At 36.8% G+C, this 13,665-nt stretch overlaps 1 non-coding gene across 1 annotated transcript; it reads left to right on the forward strand.

Moving 5' to 3' along the window:
* The first annotated feature begins 10,921 nt into the window (after positions 1-10,921).
* LOC131182725 (small nucleolar RNA R71) lies at positions 10,922-11,028 on the forward strand. The gene has a single exon (XR_009150986.1). It is a non-coding gene; the product is annotated as a small nucleolar RNA R71 (small nucleolar RNA).
* The last annotated feature ends 2,637 nt before the right edge of the window (positions 11,029-13,665 follow it).

Below are 13,665 nucleotides of genomic sequence, written 5' to 3' on the forward strand. Positions count from 1 at the left end.
ACAAAGAATATATCATCACTAAGCCTTTCAAAATAGGTGAATAAGGCTTTAGTATTGAATGCAGGAGGTGCTGTGGATGAGGAAGGTTCAGCTGTAGGAGGTATGGGCTGAGCAGAGGCTGCTGGGATGTCCTGTGCAGGCTGAGGGGGTGGGGTAGGTGTAGTAGGTCTTTGTGGGGTGATGGGAAAGGTTGGGTTTCGGTTGTGCAATGGGCTCGGTTTACTGCAGTTGGGCGATATCAAAATATGACAAATTGAACCCTGTTTTGGTTAAGTGTGCGATATCAAAATATAAAGTGTCCACAAGTCTTTGGTATTGAGTGCTCTGCAGGATTAAAACCAAAATGCTTGGCTATGACAGTGATAAGCCCACCCAAAACAATGTCACCTATGGATTTGGTGGCAATATGCAGCACATGCTCACAAAAGAAATAACCGGGAGAAACCTTAACTTTGTGAAATGCGCACCATAACATAAAGAGTTCAGATTTTCCTACAACACCAGAACTAGTCCCTCTGCCCAATATAGTGCTAGCCATCAGCCTATGAATAAACCTAAGTGCAGGGTCAAGTATTTGGGATGTTTTTGATCTTCCAGCAGAGAAAGTTTGAGGTTGGTTTGTGATGATTCTCCAAAATTGGGCAGCATTCCAAATGCCCTTGTTGGCTACCTCTACTCCAGTATGTGGTACTCTAAATAACCCATCAATTGCAAAACCACAAATGCTATGAAATTGGTCTAATGACAGTTCTCTATTTTGCCCCAAGCATCTAAATTTCATAATTGGCTTATGGTCTACATCATGCAAGTTGAGGGTAGCAGAGAATGAAGAAATAAATTCCAAAACTAAAATTGGATAAACTATCTCCTGCTTATGCACAAATTCTGTCCAACCCATACCATCAAGAAATGCAACTACATTGTCAAATAAACCAAGAGATTGTAGAGAATCAGCAGATATATACCTAGTGGGTTGTACCTTCCTATCCTTGAGTCACTTAAAAGCTGCTTTTTGAATCGTATCAGGGAGAGGCCAGGGTAGCTTTGATACAAGTGAGGCTGCCGAAGTTGTCTTTTTGGTGGAAGAGGGTGTAGAGGCTGGAGCTTTTGGCTTTTTGGGTGGCGGTTCCGACAATGGGGTGGGTGGGTCTTTGCGTTTGGACAGAGGAGGGGCAAAGGACATGGTCGCACAGATTTGGACCGGATTTTACGTTTGTATGTGGTTGGGGGAGGTGGTGGGGGTGTCGCTTGTGGAGGAGAATTGGAAGTGGGGGGTATCGATGACAATGGATAGACTTCGAGAGGAGAAGCTGGACAGGAGTGGGGAGGTGATTCCATTGCCGATGAAGAAGATGGAAAAGATAATGGGGAAAGAAGAAAATCGAAGAAGAATGAGAATTAGGGCAAATGTAGTGAGAATCGAAATGGAGAAGAAGGCGTGAGGAGGAGTTATGCCGGAATGAGGATTGTGAGAGAAGAAGGGCAGTGAACAGGTTTATCGGGTTGAAGGTGGGAAAGAAAAAGGAAAAGAAAATTTGATTTAAATGGGTTTTGTGAAAGACTGCATAAGGGGAAAGTGCATGTGCATAACTTATGCACCAGCTTATGCAAGTGTTGCCTTGTTTTGAAGTTCAGAAAAATATGTCATGCAGAAATGCATAGGCCATGCACGTTGCTTATGCAGGTCTCGGCAACTTTTGAAAATTGGGAAGTGAAGTCATGCGGGAGTGCATAAGTCATGCACGTTGCTTATGCAGCTTTCGGCAGAATTGGCTTTTCAGAAAATCGGGTCATGCAGAAGTGCATAGGTCATGCACTCTTCGGCAATTTTTGGAATTTGGGTTGGTGGTCATGCAGATGTGCATAAGCTATGCACTCTGCTTATGCACTCTTCGGTGGGTTTTGAGATTCAGAGTATGAGGTCATGCAGAAGTGCATAAGCTATGCACTCTGCTTATGCAGGTCTCGGCAACTTTGGTTTTTCTGGGTTTCTGGTCATGCAGAAGTGCATAGGCCATGCACGTTGGTTATGCACCCCTCGGCAGGTTTGAATTTTTGGAGTTTCTGGTCATGCAGAAGTGCATAGGCTATGCACTCTGCTTATACAGACTTCGGCAGAGAGAGAAAATGCAGAATTTGAAGTTGTGCAAATGTGCATAAGTCATGCACTCACCTTATGCAAGTTTTGACATATATGAAATTTGACAAAATGAGGTTATGCAGAGTTGCATAAGCTATGCACTCTCCTTATGCACTTGCAATAAAGGTGGAAAATGGCAAGAATTGTGGTTATGCAGGATTGCATAAGCTATGCAGTTGCTTATGCACAATTCAACAAAATTAAGATTGCAATGGAACATGATTTGCAAGTGTGAAAAATACCCTAAAATAAAGAAATATAATTCCATGAAGCATAAACCATGAGAAATTTTCACTAAAAACACATCAATATATACAAAGTGTATCAAAAAGGCATCACACAAGCATGTAAAAATGGATCCTACATAAAAGACCTTTGAGAACTATGCCATTTTAAGTCAAATTCTGCAAATCAACATTTAGCACATAAAACTCCATAAAATCTGCATGAAGTTGCATCTAACCACAAATGAGAAATGAACTCTCCAAGTTTTGCCAAGAAAATGCAGCATTTCTACCTTGTATCCTATAACCCAAAGAAGCTCAAAACTGCAAAAATGACTCACTTACCACCATATTAACATTATAAGCACAAGTATTAAAAAGTTACACACCCAACCTCACCAAGAACTTAAGTGATCTGCTGCAGATTTTATTTTTCTGCTCTGCATAAACCAGATAGCAACTTCAGCAGTTCACCAACCTTCCTCCATTGAAATACATCTACAAGGGACAAGATTTAACAATGTCAAAAATTGAATTTGGGGAGATTTAAGATAAAAACAAAAGTAATGAAAGTAAAAGTAAATCAGCAAAATAAAAATAAAAGGACTTGGGATGCCTCCCAAGAGGGCTAATTTACAGTCCTTAGCTGGACTTTTGTCATTTTTCATGGTGGCTGGAATTGGAATTTATTGCCTCTGTTTCCAATAGGTGCTTCAATGAATCTATACTTCATTTTCTTTCCATCACATGAGAAGATCCTTGTTGCTTTGTCTAAAAATCCGACCATTTCTTTCTTGACAACCTTTGGTGTATCTTTTTCTTTGAGAGATGGTTGCTTGACCTCACTTTTCTCCACTTGCTCAAGTTGAAAGATTGATGCCATATGACAAGGTGGATTACCCTTTAAATGTTGTGCAAATGCAGCCTCTTTTGGATTTTCATCATTGATACTCCCTTCATGGATAAGACAACTTTCAAGAGAAGCCTTCAGATAGCTCTTTCTAAAGTGCTCTTTTACTAACTCATCAACCATATCAATTCTCAAACAAGAGTCTACATATTCATGTTGCTTCTTCTTATCATTGCCAATGTTGAAGACTAAATGATCCTCTCCGACTCTGAGAGTAAGCTTTTCACCTTTCACGTCAATCAAAGCACCAGCTGTAGCTAGGAAAGGCCTCCCCAAAATGATTGGGATATTAGAATCCTCTTCCATGTCCAAGATGACTGATGCGTCCCAACCGCAAGTGCACGGGTCGTACAAGTAATATAGAAAAGATATCGATCCCACGAGGAGTTGTGTTAATGATTGAATTTTCGATATAAAAGTTGACTAAATTGAAGTATTCATGAAATTAAAATAATGAATTAATGGGTAATGGAGTACGAAATCTAAATGTGCAAATTTAATATTCTATTCAACAATGTATTAATTAAACTAAAATTGCATCAAATTGAAATAAGCAAGTTCAAATATGGCAATATTTAAAATGGCAAATGATTAAATTCGATTAGAAATTAACAATGGTAAAAAGGCGATTCCGGAGTTCGGGATTTCATATTCAAGCTATTTTGGGATTTTCCCTAGCTAGCCCAATCCATGAAATTTATGGGTTTAAAGGAGATTAATTCTAAAATCCTTTGAAAACTCTTTCGAGTGAGACAAAGAGTGCCTTAATTAACTTAATCCTACTTTCGTGGAGTTAAAATTAACCAAGACCCATTAGGTTCTTTAATCAATCTATTAAAACCCTCTTAACCCTTAGTCTATTTCTAGATCTAAGTTAATTAAGTCCAATTTCTTGATTAACTATCACTTGGTTTTCTCCTTTCGGTGCTTCAACCAAGGATTAAGAACATAACTTAATGGGGCCCTTCATTAAGCATGTGAATAAGCACACAAGAAATGGATTAAACCTCATAAATTCATTAAATTGGGACTAACCCAGTTCAAATCCACAAAAATAACTAAAATATTACATCCCTTACTCCAGAATCAAAAGTAAACTACTCACTATCCATAATGCTTACAAGATATGATGAGTTTAAATGGAAATAAAGCTTTAATCTAAGCTACGAAGTAAGAAATTAAACACTAGAAATGTAGAAAAATGTAAAGGAAGGAAGAAATCTGCAAATCTTAGTTGAAAATGGTGTGGAAGGTGAAAATGACTCCTCAAATTCTGCTTAGCCTCCTCCTTTCTTTCTTTGCTCCTTGCCCCCCTTCTAAAATGAGAAAATGGGACTATTTATAGCATTTTTCTGACATGGAGCCCTAAAATGGTATGTTCTAGGAGGAATTATTTGAGGGAATCTCCTGCCAGCTCATTAATGAACTCTTCATGGATTTGCATAAGTGGGTGCATAAGTTATGCGATCCCTTATGCGCTTTTTGGGTTCTGGGTCACTTATGCGGTCGCATGACTTAGTGCATAGGTTATGTACAATTTCGTGAATGTGCATAAGGGAGGCGAGAATGTGCATAAGCTATGCGATCTCCTTATGCACATTTCGGTGGTTCTGAACAGTGATCTTTCTCCTTATGCAGATCTGCATAGCTTATGCGCAAGTTATGCAGTTTGGTCAATGCATATTTCACTTGAAAACTTGTTTTGACATCTTTTGCTGTAGAAGACACTCCTCAATGGCAAAATTCTCTTTAGTCCTTCAAAATCACCATTTTTCCTACAAAACAAAGTAAAAATTACAAATTAATCCAAAATCGACAATTATGAAAAACTAACTAATTAACTAATAAAATTAGCTAAAAATGACTAATAATCAAATAAAAATGGTTATGAAATTAAACCTAAATGATTATGCAAAATGTATGCATAAAATACCCCAAACTCAAGCTTTTGCTTGTCCTCAAGCAAACTTTAAAATGAAATGCAAAAATTTTTGGGGTGCCTTATCCAAAGAACTATGAAAATCACCTATTAAAGTAACTTAACACACCTTCACCATACCAAGAATCCATATACCCATCCTTCAAAATGCAAAGAATCTAATGCTTATCCAAGCTTTCACCGCTTAGCCATCAAGTCAATTATCATTCAAAATCCCCAAACCAACAAATCAAAAGAGATAGTCATGCTCAAAAAGAATTCTAGGACAATTGATAACCAAAGTATCTCAACATGGAATGATAGAATTGAATGAATAGATGAATAGTTTTCCAATCCCATAGGCAAATTCCCTACTCCTATCTCCACTAATGTAGCAAGTACTATCAAGAGATCAAAGGTCTTTTTAGGGATGTAATGAGGCCATGGGGTTTAAAATGAGGCTAAGAAGAAAGATGGGTAAAAAGTATTCAAAGCATGAGAATATTTTCAATTTTTAAACATAAGGTACACTTCTTATTTTATTATAATTTTTTTCTTTTTCTTCTTTTTTTCTTTTTTTTTGTATATATGGAGGAGAGAAGTACACAATGAGAATTGTCAAGTGCTAGCATAGTTTATAAAACACATAAAAATGGAGGGACATTTTGATACTTTAGACTTGTATTTTGCATTTTCTTTTGATGATTGTCCCTAAAAATGCCACCCCAAACTCATTTCTTTTAATACTTTTGGTGGATTTATTTCATTTTGAATGGCAATATTTTAAAGAAAATATTCTTTCATTTTTTAAATATGACAAGCACTTCTTCTCCCTTTTTTTTTATATTTTTTCTTTTTTTTTTTTTTATTTTTTTAGAAAGTGTACCTAATATTCAATATTATTCTCATGAAAAGGGTTGGAGTGTTTGGTTCATTGGCTAGGTAGCAATAAGGATTTCAAGAAAAATTAGGGATAAAAAGGCTCAAAGGGGTTTTCAAAGGTCAATTTTAATTAGGAAAAAGGGCCAAAGGTTTAAAATGAGAAGGTTTAAATCAAAGAATGCCTAATCATCTCTCTTTTCAAGTATAAGTGATATTTACTTGAAAGGTTTAGAAAATTTGTTCTATGATTGGTGAGACATCATTTGACTACCTTATATCCAATAACTCACTCTAAACACTACAATCTCTAAAGGACTAGTTGGGTGGCTTTTTGGCTAAGAAGATATAGGCAAGGGATAAACACTTCAAAACTTTGCACCTCTTAGGAAACTTTCGATCCACAAACCCAACTAAAGGTAAGTCAAATCACTCTCATAGGCAACTTTTCAATACTCAAGGGATTTGGCAAAAGATTTTAATGCATGATGCATGATTCCTAAAAATGAGCAATGCATTAACTAAATGGAAGAAGTCTATTTGTGTGCAAAGTGTATAATTTCTAAGTGATGTATAATGTGTGTGTAAATGTGTTATGTATATGTATGTATGGATGTATATGTAAAATATTTACAATATATGTAAATGAAATGGGATGAGATGTTCCTATACTCAAAATGTAAAAAAAATGAAGCAAAAATCAAAATGAATGTGCACCCCCAAACTCAAAATTAGACATTGTCCTCAATGTCTCAAGTAGTGCATTATCAAAATTCAAAGTAAAGAGAAATTACCAGGAATTGTGAAATTTAAGAGCAAAAGGAAAGAGTTACCTGGTATAGAGCAGATGAGAATTCAAGGAATAATGGTGATGCATAAGAGGTCAGAGTTATGCAGAGTAAAGTGCTGTCCAAAACATGTGCATAAGTAGGGTGCATAAGCCGTGCGGTTCTGCATGAGTGGCAATAAGGGTTGCATAGGCTATGTAAAATATTTGCAAAAAAATTTTTTTTTTTTTTTTTTTTTTTTTTTTTTTTTTGGTCATGCGGAAGTGCATAAGTTATGCACTCTCCTTATGCAAGTCTCAGCAGGTTTTAACTTTTCCAGAACATGTGCATAAGTAGGGTGCATAAGCCATGCGGTGCTGCATAAGTGGCAATAAGGGTTGCATAGGCTATAAAAATATTTTTTTTTTTTTTTTTTTTTTTTTTTTTTTTGGTCATGCGGAAGTGCATAAGTTATGCACTCTCCTTATGCAAGTCTCGGCTGGTCTTGAAATTTTGAGGAGCGAAGTCATGCGGGAGTGCATAAGTTATGCACTCTCCTTATGCAAGTCTCGGCTGGTCTTGAAATTTTGAGGAGCGAAGTCATGCGGGAGTGCATAAGTTATGCACTCCCCTTATGCACCTCTCGGCAGAATTGGTTTTTCAGAAATTTGGGTCATGCAGAAGTGCATAGGTCATGCACTCTGCTTATGCAGTCTTCGGCAATTTTTGGAACTTGGGTTGGTGGTTATGCAGATGTGCATAAGCTATGCACTCTGCTTATGCACTCTTCGGTAGGTTTTGAAATTCAGAGTATGAGGTCATGCAGAAGTGCATAAGCTATGCACTCTGCTTATGCAGGTCTCGGCAACTTTAGTTTTTCTGGGTTTCTGGTCATGCAGAAGTGCATAGGTTATGCACTCTGCTTATGCACCCCTCGGCAAGTTTGAATTTTTGGAGTTTCTGGTCATGCGGAAGTGCATAAGTTATGCATCTTCCTTATGCACCCCTCGGCAGAACTGGAAGTTCAGAGTTTTTTGGTTATGCAGAAGTGCATAGGTTATGCACTCTGCTTATGCAGACTTCGGCAGAGAGAGAAAATGCAGGATTTGAAGTCATGCAGTTGTGCATAAGTCATGCACTCACCTTATGCAGTTTTTACAGATATGAAATTTGACAAAATGAGGTTATGCAGAACTGCATAGGCTATGCACTCTCCTTATGCACTTGCAATAAAGGTGAAAAATGGCAAGAATTGTGGTTATGCAGGATTGCATAAGCTATGCAGTTGCTTATGCACAATTCAACAAGATTAGGATTGCAATAGAATATGATTTGCAAGTGTGAAAAATACCCTAAAATGAAGAAATATAATTCTATGAAGCATAAACCATGAGAAATTTTCACAAAAAAAACACATCAATATATACAAAGTTCATCAAAAAGGCATCACACAAGCATGTAAAAATGGATCCTACATAAAAGACCTTTGAGAACTATGCCATTTTAAGACAAATTCTGCAAATCAACATTTAGCACATAAAACTCCATAAAATTTGCATGAAGTTCCATCTAACCACAAATGATGAAATGAAGACTCCAAGTTTTGCCAAGAAAATGCAGCATTTTTACCTTGAATCCTACAACCCAAAGAAGCTCAAAGCGCAAAAATGACTCACTTACCACCATATTAAGATTAAAATCACACATACTTAAAAGTCTCACACCCAACCTCACCAAAAACACAAGCCATCTGCTGCAAACACCCTCTTTGCTGCAGAATTTCTTCTTCCTCTCTGCATAAACCAGATTGCAGCTCAAGGACAGAATCTATCTGCTGCAGACTTTTCCTTTTCTGCAGATTGCATTTTTCCTCTGCAATAACAGTTGGCTCCCAATAGTTCACCAGCCTTTCTTCATTGATATACATCTACAAGGGACAAGATTTAATAATGTCAAAAATTGAATTTGAGGAAATTTAAGATAAAAACAAAATTAATGAAAATGAAAGTAAATCAACAAAAGCAAAATAAAAGGACTTGGGATGCCTCCCAAGAGCGCTAATTTATAGTCCTTAGCTAGACTCTTTTCATGTTTCATGGTGGCTGAAATTGGAATTTGTTGCCTCTGTTTCCAATAGGTGCTTCAATGAATCTATACTTCATTTTCTTTCCATCACATGAGAAGATCCTTGTTGCTTTGTCTAAAAATCCGACCATTTCTTTCTTGATAACCTTTGGTGCATCTTTTTCTTTGAGAGATGGTTGCTTTACTTCACTTTTCTCCATTTGCTCAACTTGAAAGATTGGTGCCATAGGACAAGGTGGATTACTATTCAAATCTTGTGCAAATGCAGCCTCTTTTGGATTTTCATCATTGATACTCCCTTCATGGATAAGACAACTTTCAAGAGAAGCCTTCGGATAGCTCTTTCTAAAGTGCTCTTTTACTAACTCATCAACTATATCAATTCTCAAACAAGAGTCTACATCTTCATGTTGCTTCTTCTTATCATTGCCAATATTGAAGACTAACTGATCCTCTCCGATTCTAAGAGTAAGCTTTTCACCTTTCACGTCAATCAAAGCACCACCGTAGCAGTGAAAGGCCTCCCCAAAATGATTGGCATATGAGAATCCTCTTCCATGTCCAAAATGACAAAGTCAACTGGGATGTAAAATTTTTCAACCTTCAGTGGTATATTTTCCAAGATCCCTTCTGGATATTTAATTGATCTGTCTGCCAACTGAAGAGAAATGTGGGTTGGCTTAAGATCTCCCATGTTAAGCTTCTCATAGATGGAGAGGGGCATAAGGCTTACACTAGCCCCTAAATCACATAAAGCTTTTATAGAACATGATTCCCCAATATGGCATGGAATTGAAAAACTCCCTGGATCCTTGAGCTTTGGAGGAAGTTTCCTTTGGAGGATAGCACTACATTCCTCAGTTAAGGCTACAGTCTCATAATCTTCAAGTCTTCTTTTGTTTGAGAGAATTTCTTTCAAAAACTTAGCATAAGAAGGCATTTGGGAAAGAGCATCGATAAAAGGCACATTTATATATAGCTTCTTCAAAACCTCTAAGAACTTCCCAAATTGCTTATCAAGCTTGGCTTTTTGAAATCTCTGTGGAAAGGGAAGCTGTGGCTTGTAAGGCTCTGGAGGTATATATTTCTCTTCTTTCTCTCCAACCTCCTCTTTACCTTTTCTTGCACTCCCTTTTCCACTCTTTTGTTTTTCATCTCCCTCAAAATCTTCCTCATTTTCTCTCTTTTCAACTTTTTCACTCTTCTCATTATGCACTATTTTACCACTCCTCAGTGTGATGGCATGACATTGCTCCCTTGGATTTTCTGTTTGACTAGGAAGTTTCCCATAGAATTGGTACTTGATGAGCATGCTTGTTGTGCAACTGATTTTCCAAAGATCCTATTGTGTGTTTGCATTTGTTCCAGCCTTGCTTTCATCTCTCTCAACTCTTCATCACGCTTAATTTGATTAGCAAGACTTTGTTGTAATAAAGCCTCTGTGGTGGAACTTTGTTCTTCTTTGTCTTGGTAAAGGTGCGATTTGCATTCTTTTCTTTGAAAACTAGGTGGTGGTTGCCTAGGTTGTTGGTATTGATGCTCTTGTTGTTGTGATGGAAAGTTCGAGTTGAAGCTTGATTTTGCTGATTCTCCCATGAAAAATTGGGATGATTCCTCCAAGCATATGAAGGATAATCTACTCCACACTCATTGTTCCTTCGCATAAGTAACTTGTTGAGAACTTCCAGAGCATGATGATGAACCGACTAGCATACTTAAATCCTCCATTTTCTTAGCAAGGACATTAGTGAGTGCATCAAATTTGGCATTGATCATGTTGAATGGATCAAGCTCATACATTCCAAAGAACTTGCCTTTTTGAGTTGGAGTTGACCCTCTTGGACTACTCCATAGATGACTGTTCTTTGCTATTTTCTCTAATAACTCATAAGCTTCATCTTCATGCTTAATGATGAATTCTCCGCTTTGAGCATCAATGATTCCTCCGATAGCGGGAGTGACATTTGTGTAAAAATTCGGTTTATCATCCATTTAGGAATGGCATGATGTGGACATTGTCTCTCCAACTCCTTCCATCTCATCCATGACTCATAAAAGTCTCATCTTCTCTTGGTCTAAAAGCAATCATTTGATTCCTCAACTCTTGAGTTTTTCCAGTGGAAAGTATTGGGCAAGAAATGCATCGTTGAGTCGCTCCCAATATCTAATTGAGTTGAGAGGTAAAGAATAAAGACAATCAAAAGCTCTATCTATAAAAGAGAATGGAAACAATTTTAGCCTTGCTGCATCATCAGATAATCCAGGATGTTTTTGCAAGTCACAAATCATAGCAAACTTCTTCAGATGTGTGTGTGGATTTTCAGAAGGATGACCCCCAAATTGAGAATTCTGAATCATTTGAAGGACTCCAAAATCCATCTTGTAACTATTGGCATCAATTCTTGGTCTTGCTATACTCTCTCTTAAATCATCAAAATGAGGAAATGCGTGATCCATCATACTTCCCTTAGGCACATTAGCATTTACAACTTCTTCACCATGAGCTACATTTTCATTGTTTCGATCTTTTTCAGCATTATCACCACCGATTCCAACTCTTTCTTCAGCCATTTCTCGTTAAATTTCAGCTGCTCTCAATGCTTCTTTTCTTCTTCTGGTTTCTTTCTTGTTGGCTCTACAAAACTTCTCAATTTCAGGATTAAATAATAAGGATGTGTCACTTGTGCTTCTAGCTCTTCTCATAAAAGATTAAGAGTACCTAAAAAAAGAACAAACAAACACAAAATGAAAAGATAACAAAGATAAAACTATAAACACTAAAATAATCAAGAATTCAATCTTAAACAAACAACTCCCCGGCAACGGCGCCAAAAACTTGATGCGTCCCAACCGCAAGTGCACGGGTCGTACAAGTAATATAGAAAAGATATCGATCCCACGAGGAGTTGTGTTAATGATTGAATTTTCGATATAAAAGTTGACTAAATTGAAGTATTCATGAAATTAAAATAATGAATTAATGGGTAATGGAGTACGAAATCTAAATGTGCAAATTTAATATTCTATTCAACAATGTATTAATTAAACTAAAATTGCATCAAATTGAAATAAGCAAGTTCAAATATGGCAATATTTAAAATGGCAAATGATTAAATTCGATTAGAAATTAACAATGGTAAAAAGGCGATTCCGGAGTTCGGGATTTCATATTCAAGCTATTTTGGGATTTTCCCTAGCTAGCCCAATCCATGAAATTTATGGGTTTAAAGGAGATTAATTCTAAAATCCTTTGAAAACTCTTTCGAGTGAGACAAAGAGTGCCTTAATTAACTTAATCCTACTTTCGTGGAGTTAAAATTAACCAAGACCCATTAGGTTCTTTAATCAATCTATTAAAACCCTCTTAACCCTTAGTCTATTTCTAGATCTAAGTTAATTAAGTCCAATTTCTTGATTAACTATCACTTGGTTTTCTCCTTTCGGTGCTTCAACCAAGGATTAAGAACATAACTTAATGGGGCCCTTCATTAAGCATGTGAATAAGCACACAAGAAATGGATTAAACCTCATAAATTCATTAAATTGGGACTAACCCAGTTCAAATCCACAAAAATAACTAAAATATTACATCCCTTACTCCAGAATCAAAAGTAAACTACTCACTATCCATAATGCTTACAAGATATGATGAGTTTAAATGGAAATAAAGCTTTAATCTAAGCTACGAAGTAAGAAATTAAACACTAGAAATGTAGAAAAATGTAAAGGAAGGAAGAAATCTGCAAATCTTAGTTGAAAATGGTGTGGAAGGTGAAAATGACTCCTCAAATTCTGCTTAGCCTCCTCCTTTCTTTCTTTGCTCCTTGTCTCCCCTCTAAAATGAGAAAATGGGACTATTTATAGCATTTTTCTGACATGGAGCCCTAAAATGGTATGTTCTAGGAGGAATTATTTGAGGGAATCTCCTGCCAGCTCATTAATGAACTCTTCATGGGATCATAAGTGGATGCATAAGTTATGCGGTCCCTTATCTGATTTTTAACTGGTTCGGGTCACTTATGCGTTTGCATGACTTGGTGCATAGGTTATGTACAATTTCGTGAATGTGCATAAGGGAGGCGAGAATGTGCATAAGCTATGCAGTCTCCTTATGCACATTTCGGCTGGTTCTGGAACAGTGATCTTTCTCCTTATGCAGATCTGCATAGCTTATGCGGCAAGTTATGCACAGTTTGGTCAATGCATATTTCAGCTTGAAAACTTGTTTTTGACATCTTTTTGCTGTAGAAGACACTCCTCAATGGCAAAATTCTCTTTAGTCCTTCAAAAACACCATTTTTCCTACAAAACAAAGTAAAAATTACAAATTAATCCAAAATCGACAATTATGAAAAACTAACTAATTAACTAATAAAATTAGCTAAAAATGACTAATAATCAAATAAAAATGGTTATGAAATTAAACCTAAATGATTATGCAAAATGTATGCATCAATGACAAAGTCAACGGGTATATAGAATTTCCCAACCTTCAAAGGCACATTCTCTAAAATCCCTTCAGGATACTTAATTGATCTATCAGCTAACTAAAGAGAAATGTGGGTTGGCTTAAGATCTCCCATATTGAGCTTCTCATAAATGGAGAGGGGCATGAGACTAACACTAGCCCCTAAATCACATAGAGCTTTTGTAGAACATGATTCCCCAATGTGGCATGGAATTGAAAAACTCCCTGGATCCTTGAGCTTTGGGGGAAGTTTCCTTTGGAGGATAGCACTGCA

The sequence above is a fragment of the Hevea brasiliensis genome, chromosome 8 (assembly GCF_030052815.1).
Source record: "Hevea brasiliensis isolate MT/VB/25A 57/8 chromosome 8, ASM3005281v1, whole genome shotgun sequence".
Classification (NCBI taxonomy): domain Eukaryota; kingdom Viridiplantae; phylum Streptophyta; class Magnoliopsida; order Malpighiales; family Euphorbiaceae; genus Hevea; species Hevea brasiliensis.